The sequence below is a fragment of the Myotis davidii genome, unplaced genomic scaffold, assembly GCF_000327345.1.
Source record: "Myotis davidii unplaced genomic scaffold, ASM32734v1 scaffold831, whole genome shotgun sequence".
NCBI lineage: Eukaryota > Metazoa > Chordata > Mammalia > Chiroptera > Vespertilionidae > Myotis > Myotis davidii.
In genome coordinates, this window is record NW_006282676.1 from 20,345 (window position 1) to 32,825 (window position 12,481).

General features: G+C 38.8%; 1 long non-coding RNA gene across 1 annotated transcript in view; it reads right to left on the reverse strand.

Annotated features, from left to right (window-relative positions):
- Positions 1-4,531, reverse strand: part of LOC107182338 — a 7,677-nt gene extending 3,146 nt beyond the window's left edge. The window contains exon 1 of the long non-coding RNA XR_001513065.1: positions 4,521-4,531. This is a non-coding gene — a long non-coding RNA (uncharacterized LOC107182338). The remainder of the gene's footprint in view (positions 1-4,520) is intronic.
- Positions 4,532-12,481: the final 7,950 nt, after the last annotated feature.

A 12,481-nucleotide genomic window follows, 5' to 3' on the forward strand; every position in this document is an offset into this window, starting at 1 on the left:
GAAACATAATGTGAAAAGAAAGAGAGAATAAAACACCAAACAAAAAAAGGAAAACAATAAAAAAAAACAGAAAAAAGAGCTAACAAAATAATAATAAAAAATATAAAAATGAAAAATTGAAATGTCATTCCTTTGGCTGGCTTAAGATCCCAGTCTTCTGGAGTGTCTGAGATTTTTTTTTTTCTGTTGTTGAGACTGAGGACCTCTCTATAGGCCAGATCCTGTTAACTCCCAGGGACTAATCAGATTTTTTTAATCCTTCGTACCTTTCAGGATGGATTCTGGGTGTTGGCTGTATTCCTTGCCTGGAGACTGGAGGGAGGGGTTATACCTTCAGGAAAAAATGGCTGCCCAGGTCCTGGGCTCAAGTGTGACACAGCACTCTACTTGCTGCCACCTCTCCTGGAACATCTTCTCTCCCCAGCCTCTCCCCAGATTCCACTCGTACGCATCTTCTCCCACTCCTTAGCACAGGTGAGTGTCTGTATCCGAAATGTCCTATGAACAGGGTTCAGTGAAAAAAAAAATGCCGTCTGCATAAATGGGGAAGACTGAGTATCTGTGACTCCTCTCTTACTGGCACTATATGGTCTGGTCAGCGCTTCAGGCTGCCCCCTCTGGGCTCAGTCTTCCGTAATTATGGCACCCAGATCTCAAATCCCTGGGTGCCAATAGTCCTGTGGATGTCCTTTTCCCAGGCCAAGGCTGCTGTGAGCAAGAGGGGCCCTGATTGTCCACAAAGACAGTGACCTGCGGTGGGGGGTGGGGCCCATCTCACTCAGTCCCGATCAGCCAGACCCTACTGGTAGGAACTTCTTCCCCCTGGTGGTCAGTGCACATCATAGCGAGCAGTTGAATGGCCTTAGCATATCATTAGGATATTGCATTTTGATTGGTTGAATGGAAGAACAGACAACCAGACACTTAACATATTAGGCTTTTATTATATAGCATTTGTACATTGTCTGCGCTTACATCTAATTGCATTTTCATATTTACCTTTAAGAAAGTTTAAAAATAGACACAGGGGTGAAGAGACACTATATAATCTGGACTTGGAGCTTCAGCACAGTGAGGAACCTTGAGTTTTTGTACATCAATAGCCAAGCACACTAGGGTCATAATAAAAAACCACAAGGTTATTTCAAGTATGTTCTTTCCTACATTGAAAGTTGGTTTCTCAAATTTGCATGTTATCACAAAGGTATTTTTTTCCAATTGAATCCACACTATATGTCTATATATATAGACTGTTAGATAAGTTCAGTGTGTGTGTTTGTGTGTATGTGTGTATGCATAAAGGCTATAAAAGTTGGAAATTACTATCCACTGAGCTACATTTTTAGCCACACAGAACATAGATGATTGACAGAACAAAGCACATGGAAATGAAGAAGAATCTAACCCACATTTAGATCTAAGAAAAAATGTTCGCCTGAAGGGAAAATATTAATTAGCTTGTCTACATGCAAGATAAAAGTCTGGAAGACATATCCATCAAAAGCAAAATGGAAATAAACAGCAAAATGGAAATTATTTGTAAATTAACAGTAAACTTGGCAAACATTAAAGGGGTAAACAAGTTATTTGGCATGCAAAACACTTCTAAATCAAAGCCTCTGTCAGGATGCATCTGTGCATAGATTCACTTATTTTACAGAAATTAACATTTTGCAAAAATATTTGTTGCACGCTAAAAACTTCTTACCCATCTTAAATATTTCATTAGCTGATTCAAAATGTTCCATATAAGCACTCAAATGATGCTAAAATGCACAGTCCAATCTCATATCATCAATAATATAGTTATTATACTATGATGTTGACTAAAATACCTACCAATATGTGAATTATGTAAGCTAATATATCAGACTTATTGTCTTGAGATGAAATATAAGAATCACATAAATCAAGTGAAGCTCCTTATAGTACTAAAATACTAAAATTGTTTTTAATGAAAAGAAAACATCTCACCCACTTTTATTTATCCTTGAAGTAATTAAAATCATTCAAGGGTCTAAAAGTCTAAAGACTAAAATATTTTCACTATATTTATGACAAAATTTTATATAATTATTCAGATTAATTAATAGATGTGATGTAACATAAAGCATACTATCACAGGATTTCAGGAATTCCATCTTGATCACTGATAATCTATTAGTTAATTTATCTTGTTTTTAGTTTCTTCATTACTAATGTGCTAGAGATTGAATAAATTTTTCTGAAGTATTTTCTAATCTGTAATTTGAAGGTTGCAAGTTATCTGGAATATTCATTGTCAAAATCTCTCGTCTTTAACTTAAATTGAAACTGTCTTTTGATCAAAAGTAAATTTCAGTTTATATTCCAAGTCATTTACTATTTTTGTAAAAAAAAAATCTGGGTTCATTCAAACTAATTGAATTGTTAGCTTTAAGGAAACTGAAGCCCAAAGAATGAATTATCTTTGACCTAAGTGTTATATTTAAAATAGTCCACTATTATGTTTCAGGCCTTTTGTTAAGTGTTACATTTTTACTATATCACTAAATACTTAAAACAGCATATGAGATAGGAGGGGAGTCTGGTAGTAAAATCAGAATTTAAACCAAGTCTCTTGATTTAAAGACTACTGTTTAAGCCAGGGGTCCTCAAACTACGGCCTGCGGGCCACATGCAAATACAAATATTGTATTTGTTCCCGTTTTGTTTTTTTATTTCAAAATAAGATATGTGCAGTGTGCATAGGAATTTGTTCATAGTTTTTTTTAAACTATAGTCCGGCCCTCCAACGGTCTGAGGGACAGTGAACTGGCCCCCTGTTTCAATAAAAGAAAGAAATACTCATGGACACAGACAACAGTATGGTGATTGCTAGAGGTAAAGGGAAATAGGGGAGGTAGAAGTGGGGAAATGGGGAAAAAATGTTGATGGGAAGATACTTGACTTGGGTTGCTAAACACACCATACAAAATACAGATGATGTATTGTAGAATTGTATTCCACATATAAGTGAAATAATATGGTATTTGTCTTTCTCTGCCTGACTTACTTCACTTAGCATAATACACTTAGATCCATACATACATAACATCACAAAAGGTAAGATTTCATTCTTTTTAAGGCTGAATAATATTCAATTGTACATGTGTACATTTTCTTCTTTATCCACTCATCTATTCTTTAGAACTTGGATGGCTTCTATGTCTTGGCTATTGTAAATAATGCTGCAATTAATATAAGGGTGTATATATTCTTTTGAATTAGTATTTTGGGTTACTTCAGATATATACCAGAAGTGGAATCACTGGGTCATAAGGCAGTTCCATTTTCAATTATTTGAGAAACCGCCATACTGTTTTCCACAGTGGCTACACCAGTCTGCATTCTCCCCAACAGTGCATAAAGGTTCTCTTTTCTCCCTTGCCAAGACTTATAACCAAACTAGAGGCCCAATGCACAAAATTCATGCAAGGGCCTTGGCCCCAGCCCCCGCCCGCCCTGCCGCGACCATGGGCAGCCAGAATTCTGCTGTATCTTCCTCTGCCTCTGCCCCTGCCAGCTGCAGCTTTTCCGGAAGGATGTCCAGTCTAATTAGCATATTACACTTTTATTATTATAGATATATTGATTAAAGCTATTCTGATAGGTGTGAGGTGATATCTCATTGTGGTTTTAATTTGCATTTCTCTGATAATTAATGACGTTGAGCAACATTTCACATGTCAATTGGCCGTCTCTGTATGTCTACTTTGGAGAATTATCTTTTTAGGTACTCTGCTCACTTCTCAATTGGGTTTATTTATTTTTTTTTTGCATTTGAGTTGTATGAGAGAAATCTTTGATATTAATCCCTTATCTGATGGATCATTGGCGAATGTCTTCTCTCATCCAGCAGGTTGACCTTTCATTTTGTTTTTGGTTTACTTTGCTGTGCAAAAAAAAATATTTTGATGTAGCCTCACTTGTTTATTTTTTTCTTTTGTTCTCTATGCCTGAAGAGATATATCAGAAATAAATATTGCTAAGAAAATTTTCAGAGATTTTACTACCTATGTTTCCTGTAGGAGCTTTATGATTTTGAGACTTACATTTATGTTTTTAAACCATTTTTAGGTTCTTCTTTTTTTTTAGGTTGTTCTTATGTCATGTAAAAAGGTGTCCTAGTATCATTTTTTTGTATATATCTGTAAAATTTTCCAACACCATTTATTGCATAGACTGTCTTTACCCATATTTTATGTTATTTCTTCCCTTGTCGTATACAGAAATGGGCAAAGTAGATTTATAGTTGTTCGTAAGGAAAATAATACAATAATTAATAAATAATAATACAAGAATAAACTGTATTTTTGCGTGATCATAACTTGCTGGGGTCCAACCCCAGCAGCTCCAGAGGTCCCCAAAGGTGTGGATGGAGTTGGCAAAGAAGGAATGACATGGAGACAGCGTTTAGTTGATCAGCAGCCTAGCCAGCTTCTAGCCAGGTTCTCCAGCCAGGTTCTGTCTTTATTCTCCTTTTACATCTGTATTTCTACCAGTTGATTTTAATCCTATCCATTCTATCCCAAGGGTAAGGGCGTTTGTTATCTCCATTCCAAGGTCACCTTTCTCGGAGAGGTGACCTTGGTTAAAACACATAGCGCTTACGGGAGCAAACATATTAAGAACAGTATGCTATATACGCCAGGTCCCTTGAAACATATGCTGTGCAGATGTTTCTTTCCTGCAGCGACTGTGTAAAGCAGCAAGGATGGACCGGCTCCCGGAAATAACTGTAAATCTACTTTTGTCCACCCCTGTATTAAGTGACCATGTATCAGTAAGCATGAGTTCATTTCTGGACTCTCCATTGTGTTTCATTGATCTATTTGTTTGTTTTTATTCTGGTCCTATGCTTTTCTTATTTTTATAGGCTTGTTGCATAATTTAGTATCAGTTAATGTGATCTCTCAACTTTTTTCTTCATTTTCTTTTTTTTAATATATTTTTATTGATTTCAGAGAGGAAGGGAGAGGGAAAGGGAGTTAGAGACATCAATGATGAGAGAGAATCATTGATTGGCTGCCTCCTGCACACCCCACACTGGTGATCGGCTGCCTCCTGCACACCCTCTACTGAGGATTGAGTCCCCAACCCGGGCATGTGCCCTTGACTGGAATCAAATGACCCTTCAGTTCCCAGGCAGACGCTCTATCCACTGAGCCAAACCAGCTAGGGCTGTTCTTCATTTTCAAGATTGCTGTGGCCATTCGGGTATTTTTCCTTGTCATTGTTGTTTAGTTTCATATACATTTTTGGATTATTTGTTTTAGTTCTGTGAAAAATACCATTGGTATTTTGACAAGAATTACATTGAATCTGTAAATTGCTTTGGGTAGGATGGATATTTTAATGATGTTATTTCTTCCCATCCAAGAGCATGTTATATGATTCCATATATTGGTATCTTCAATTGTTTTCTGAGCTGTCACTTAATTTTCTGCATATAGATGTTTTAGCTCCTTGGTTAAATTTTTTTCTAGGTAGTGTTTTTGGTGCACTTATAAATGTGATTGTTTTCTTAGTGTCACTTTTTGATAGTTCATTATTGATCTATAAAAATGTAACTGATTTCTGAATATTTTGTATTCTGCTGTTACTGAATTCATCTAACAGTTCTAGTAGTTTTTTTTTTTTAAATGGAATTTGTAGGGTTCTATCTATATACAGTGTTATCTCGTCTGCAAATAATAGAGATGCATTTTATTTCTAGTTTTTGTCTTATTGCTGTGGCTAGTACTTCCAGTGATATGTTCAATTACAGTGGTAAAAATGAAAATCACTCTCTGTTCCTGATCTTAAAAAAGGGCTTTTAGTTTTTCCCCATGAGTATAGCATTAGCTGTGAATTTGTCAGATATATCCTCTATTATGTTTAGGTATGTTTTCGTATTCCCTCTTTGCTAAGTTTTTTAATCATAAATGGGTGATGGCTCTTGTCAAATGCTTTATATGCATCTAATGATATGATCATATGATTTTATCTTCCATTTTGTTTATGTGGTGTATTATGTTAATTGATTTACAGATATTATACCAACCTACCATCCTAGAAATAGATATCGTTACATTATGTTGTGTGACTTTTAAAAAATCTATTTCTGAATTATGTTTGCGAATATTTTGTTGAGGATTTTTGCATCTATGTTAATCAGAAATTGACCTATACTTTTTTTGTAGTATCTTTACCCAGGTTTGGAATTAGGATAATGCTGACCTTCTAAAATGAACATTGGAATCTTCTCTCCTTTTTTGGAACAGTTTGAGAAAGAAAAATGTTAGTTTTTGAATGCTCAGTAAAATTCACCTGTGAAGCCATTGGTCCAGAAGTTTTGTCTGTTGGGAATTTTTTTTATTATTATTACTGTTCTTGGTTTAATTGACCTTTTATATTTTTAGAGACTATTTTGTTTATTTCTACTCTGATCTTTATCATTTTATTCCTTCTCATTTTGGGTATTATTTTTTTAATATTAAATTTAGGTATAGGTATAAGGATAGATTGTTTATTTGACATTATCTTGTTTCTTGAGGTAGGCCTGTATTGCTATAAATTTCCTTCTTAGGCCTGCTTTTGCCCTTGTAAATCCTTAGTTTCTTTGTTTTCATTTTTATTTATCTCAAGGTATATTTTGATTTATTTCCATAATCTCATTTTTAACCCATTCATTGTTTCATGACATGTCATTTAGCTTTCATATGTTTCTGTGTTTTTCATTTTTTTTTTCTTGTAATTGATTTCTAGTTTCAAACCATTGTGGTCTATGGTGATAGAAGGTACTTAATATAATTTTAATCTTTTAAAAAATCATTTAGACTTGTTTTGTGGCCTTACATGGGATCTATTCTGAAAAATGTTCACTGTGAATTTTAAAATAATGTATATTCTGCTGTGTTGTGTGATATGCTCAGAAATTATCAATTAAATTCATATGGGCTAGGGTTTCATTTAAAGTTTCTGTTTCTTTGCTGATTTTCTGTCTGGAAGAGTGTCGGAGTACTTACTCCTTGATCCTGCTCAGCTAAGCCAGATGTGGGGTGACCGGTCCTCTGCATCTTCATGGATGCAGTTTGAATGTATTAGATGGAGAAGACATGAGAAGTCATCATTGGGCATATAAGAGAGACCATATTGTAGACTATGTAGCCATTGCTACCAAAGAGACATCAAACAAAGCAGTTCTTCAAAGTAGCTTTACAAAGTAGCCGCAAACATAGGAGTTCTTGCTGATACAGTAGCAAACACAGGAGCCATACCAAGAAGCCACTGCTAATAAAACAGCCTAACCAAGTAGCCTAGCCCTACATAAAAGCAGCCTAGCCTCGGCTGGTCAGTAACAAATCTTTATACCAACTTAGACAAAAGAGGCTTCTTGCCAAATAGTGACAACACTATTTTGGTTATAGAAAGGTACGCCTGTGCAGTGTATAGAGTACAATTGCTGTGCCCTTGCTTTTGCACCTACATATGACAAATTGGCCTTGAGCATCTGACATACTCTGGATAGAGCCCAACACTTAAATTGACCTTGAACATCTGGCGTACTTTGATTAGGGTTCCCACTCACCTCTTATGCTGGGTGGTTTCTACGGGGTACCCTGGCCCACACGCCAGCACCTTGAAAACAGAGTCCATAACAGCAATACAAACTATAGCAGGTTATGACCAGTACTCTGGGCTCAATAGCAAAACTCACAAATGCCTAATGCCATGTCCCTGACAGTCTATCCCACTAGTCTCAGAGGGGATTATGGGAAAGGGCTTATATGGCTTATACTTCACTGTCCATCTCTTGTAGGACACTGGTTACATCACCAGGGCTGGACCAAGGGGTGCGATTATATCCTGTTCCCCCTCTGCCAAGAGGGAAGGCCTTGGGTTGCAACAGTTCATTAAAGTAGCCTCAAAAAGAAGCTGTACAAAGTAGCCCTTGCTACTACAGTAGCAAACACAGGAGCCATAGGAGCCAGTACAGTAGCCCAGCTCTACATAAAAGCATCCTCACACCAGCTGGTCTACAACACATCTTTATACCAACTTAGACAAAAGAGACTTCTTGCCAAATAGTGACATCAATACTTGGGCTACAGAAAGGCACGCCTGCATATTGTGTACAGTATGATTACTGTGTCCTTGCTTTTGCATCTGCATATGACAAATTGGTCTTGAGCATCTGGCATACTCTGGACATGGCCTCCACACTCAAATTGGCCTTGAATATCTAGAGTACTTTGATTAGGGTTCTCACAAAGATATATCTATTGATGTCAAATATGTGTTAAAGTTTCCTTATATAATAGTATTACTGTTGATCTCTTCCTTTAAGTTTATTAACATTTGCTTTATATATTGAGATGCTACTTTGCTTGGTGCATACATTTTTAATCCTATATAATAGATAGCTAATATGCAAATGGTCATCACACCCTCATGCCATCACACCATAACTGCTCAGACACTCAACACTGTGGAGAGAGGAATAGGGACCAGCCAGACACAAATAGCTCGTGAGAGAGAGGAATGGGGACCATTCAGGCACAAATGAGCTTGCGAGAGAGGAATGGGAACCAGCCAGGCTGCGGCCCGGGAGAGGGACAAGCAGCCTGCCCTATGGACCCTGGCGCCTGCAGTTGCGGCCTGGGTGAAGCCTCCCACCCATGGTCCCTGCAGCTGTGGCCAGCCCAGGTGAAGCCGGCTCGGGTCCTGGGTGCCTGTGGCTGGCCAGAGGGAAGGAAGCTTGGGTCCCGGGTGCCTGCAACTGGCTGGAGGAGGGAATCCTGGGTCTTGAGTGCAGGGTGAGGCAGAGGCAGTTAAGGGCAATCAGGCCAACAGGGGAGAAGTTAGGGGTGATCAGGCCAGTAGGGGAGCAGTTAGGGGTGATCAAGCAGGCAGGCAAAAGGGTTAGGGACAATCAGGCAGGCAGGCAGGTCAGTGGTCCCAGATTGTGAGAAGCAGTCGGACATCCCCTGAGGGGTCTCAGATTAGAGAGGGTGCAGGCTAGACTGAGGGAAACCCCCACCCTTGCACAAATTTCATGCACTGGGCCTCTAGTAGGATTATATTCTCTTATTGAATTGATCCTTTATTATGTAATGTGATTCTTTATGTATTATTATAGCCTGCATTTTAAAGTCTCTTCAGTCTTGTATGAATTTTCCTACCCCAGCATTTTTTATCATTTTCATAAAGTATCTTTTTTCATCCCTTTACTTTCAGTCTGCATGAGTCTTTTATTCCTAGCTGGGCCTCTTATAGAGAGCAGGTATATTAGTCTTGTTTTCTTATCCATTCAATACTATGTCTTGTCATTGTAACATTCAATCCATTTATATTTAAAGTGATGAATTGGTGTTTATTGCCATTTTATATTTTACCAGAGGCCTGGTGCATGAAATTCGTGCACGGAGGGGGTCCGATCAGCCTAGCCTGCACCCTCTCCAATCCGAGACCCCTCAGGGGATGTCCAACTGCCAGGCCTAAACTGGCAGTTGGATATCCCTTTCACAATCTGGAATTGCTGACTCCTAACTGGTTACCTGCCTGCCTGCCTGATCACCCCTACTGACCCCCCTGCCAGCTTGATCACCTCTAAACTGCCTCTGCTTGATGGCCTGGTTGCCCCCAACTGCCCCCTCTGTTGGCCTGGTTGCCCCAACTGCCCCCACTATTGGCCTGGTCGCCCCCCACTGCCTTACCCTGCTGGCTTGGTCGCCCCCAACTGCCCCCCCTTCCAGCCTGGTCGCCCCCCCTCCCAACCCCCAACCTGCTGTTCAGTCATTTGGTCATCCCACACTCCCCCCCCTGCTGGCCTGGTCACCCCACACAGCCTGCTGCTCAGTAGTTTGGTCATCCCTCACTCCCCGCCCCTGCTGGCCTTGTCACCCCACTCAGCCTGTTCAGTTGTCTGTTCGGTTGCGATGGCCCCTGGCTCTTTATATATATATACATACATACATATAGATAGATAGATAGATAGATAGATAGATAGATAGATAGATAGATAATTACATTCCTGTTTTTCCCCCCTTTCTTTCTCTTCTTAAAGAAGACCCTTTAACATTTTTTGTAATGCTGGTTTGTTTGTGATGAACTCCTTTAACTTTTTATTTTCTGAGAAGGCATTTATATTTCAGTTTTCAATGATAGCCTTGCTGCATAGAGTAGTGTTAGTTACAGGTCTTTGCTTTTCATCAATTTGCATATTTTCTGCCACTGCCTTCTGGCCTGAAATGTTTCTTTAGAGCCATCAGCTGACAGTCTTATGTGAGCTCTTTTTTAGGTAACCAACTTGTCTTTCTCATGCTGCTTTTAAGATTCTCTCTTTGTGTGTAAATTTTTTTCCATTTTAATTATGATGTCTTTATGTGGGTCTCTTTGGGTTGAGCTTGTTTGGAAGAATCTCACTTCCTGGGCTTGTATTTTGTCTTCTTTGGGTTAAGAAATTTTTCAGTTATTATTTCTTCAAGTAGTTTCTCAATGTTTTGCTCTCCTTCTTCTGGTCGTCCTATGATTTTGATGTTGTTAGGCTTGGTATTTTCCAAGAGATCCCTTATAATAGTCTCTTTTTTTTCTGCTCTGATTGGGTGTTTTTTGACTACCTTTTGTCCAAATTTGACCTTCTACTTCATCCAACCTACATTGATTCCTTCTAGCGAATTCTTCATTTTAGATATTGCATCCTTTATTCTGACTGGTTCTTTTTGTGTGGTTTCTAAGTCTTTTTTAATCAATACTTTATCCTTTTCAACTTATCACTGAATTTATATTCTTCCTCCAAGTTTCTTAAACATCTTTATTACCATTGTTTTAAAGTCTGTATCAGATAGATTGCTTACTTCCATTTCACTTATATTTTTCTGGGCATTTATCCTGTTCTTTCATTAGGGGTATGTTTCTTTTTCTCTTTATTTTGGTTGATTGACTGTATTTGTTTCTGTGTATTAGGCAAATATGCTTTTTCTCCAAGACCTGGTATGGTGGCCTTATGTAAGTGTCTTATGGGGCTCAGTGGCACAGTCTTCCTGATCACCTGAGTTCGGTGCTTCAGGAATGTTCCTTGTATGGGTTATGTGAACCTTTCTGTTGTAATTGAGTATTGATTTCTGTGGGGCCATCCACGAGTGTGTTTGACACTCATGTAGGCTTTCTGTGAAAATTTATCTTGACCACAGTGCAGGAGCTGTTGTGTAGGGACTGACCCCATGAATATAATTTACCCTAACAGGGCCTGGTGCCTTCCAAAATCTTCCTTTGTTTATGTTGCTTGTGGATATCATTTGCTTATGTTCTGAAGTGGTCTGAAGCCTGCCACTGTGGGTGTTGGTCTTGTGGCCTCTTAGGAGTGACTCTGGTAAAGGTCAATGTTAGACACTGTGTGTGACTGACCCTGGGTATCTGTTAGTAGCTATGATGCAATCCACATCCCCAGAATCTCCCCAGACCTCTTCAAAAGCTTTCCAGAAAGATGACACCACAGGTACATGCTGACCACAGCTAACATATTCCTGCGCATAGAGCAACCTTGATGGAGTGGGGCCACAAATATTTGAGAGGGTGGAGCTAGTGTATCTCCCTGGGCTGATGCCTATGGAATGGAGTGCTTACCACTTTCTTTTATCTATCCCTTTATTCAGATTTTCTATTGATGACACAGTATTGGTTGGTTGCATTTCTGAGAATTTGTCTATTCCATCTAGGCCAGCTCCATCAGTCGGACATCCTGCGAGGGCTCCCGGACTCCAAGAGGGTGCAGGCTGGACTGAGGGATCCCCCCAAGTGCATGAATTTTGTGCACTGGGCCTCTAGTTTAATATAATCAGCCGTTAAAGTGTGTATACATTTTTTGGGATACCCTGTGTTTATATATTGCAATATGATTACCAATATAATGTTAGCTGAAACGCCTATTATGGCACAACTGTCTGTTGAAGAGAGTATATTTTTTCTCCATAAAGTGCTCTTGATTTCATGGTCAAACATAAGTTAACCATAAATCCATGAATATGTTTCAGGGCTCTCTATTCTCTTCCTCTAATGTTTGTGTCTATTTTAATGCAGCTACCATAATAATTTTAGCTGTGAGGTATAGTTTGAAATCAGAAAGTGTTATGTCTCAGGCTTTGTTTTATTTTTTCAACATTGCTTTGGTTATTCAGAGTCTTCAGAGTTTCCATATAAATTTTAGAATTATTATTCTATATCTGTGAAAAATAACCTTGACATTTTAAAAAAGATTACATTGAATACCGTATTTGCCGGCGTATAAGACGATTTTTTGGCCCTGAAAAATATGCCTCCAAGTGGGGGGTCGTCTTATACGCCAGGTACACTTCAGATAGACTGCCCATAGTGCTTGCCCCGTGCCATAGTGGCCTCCCGATGCCCGCCCACTTCATTCCACATACCGTTCAGGCATCAGCAGCGCTGCTGGGTGTATGCTCGGCTGTTATGCGATTTT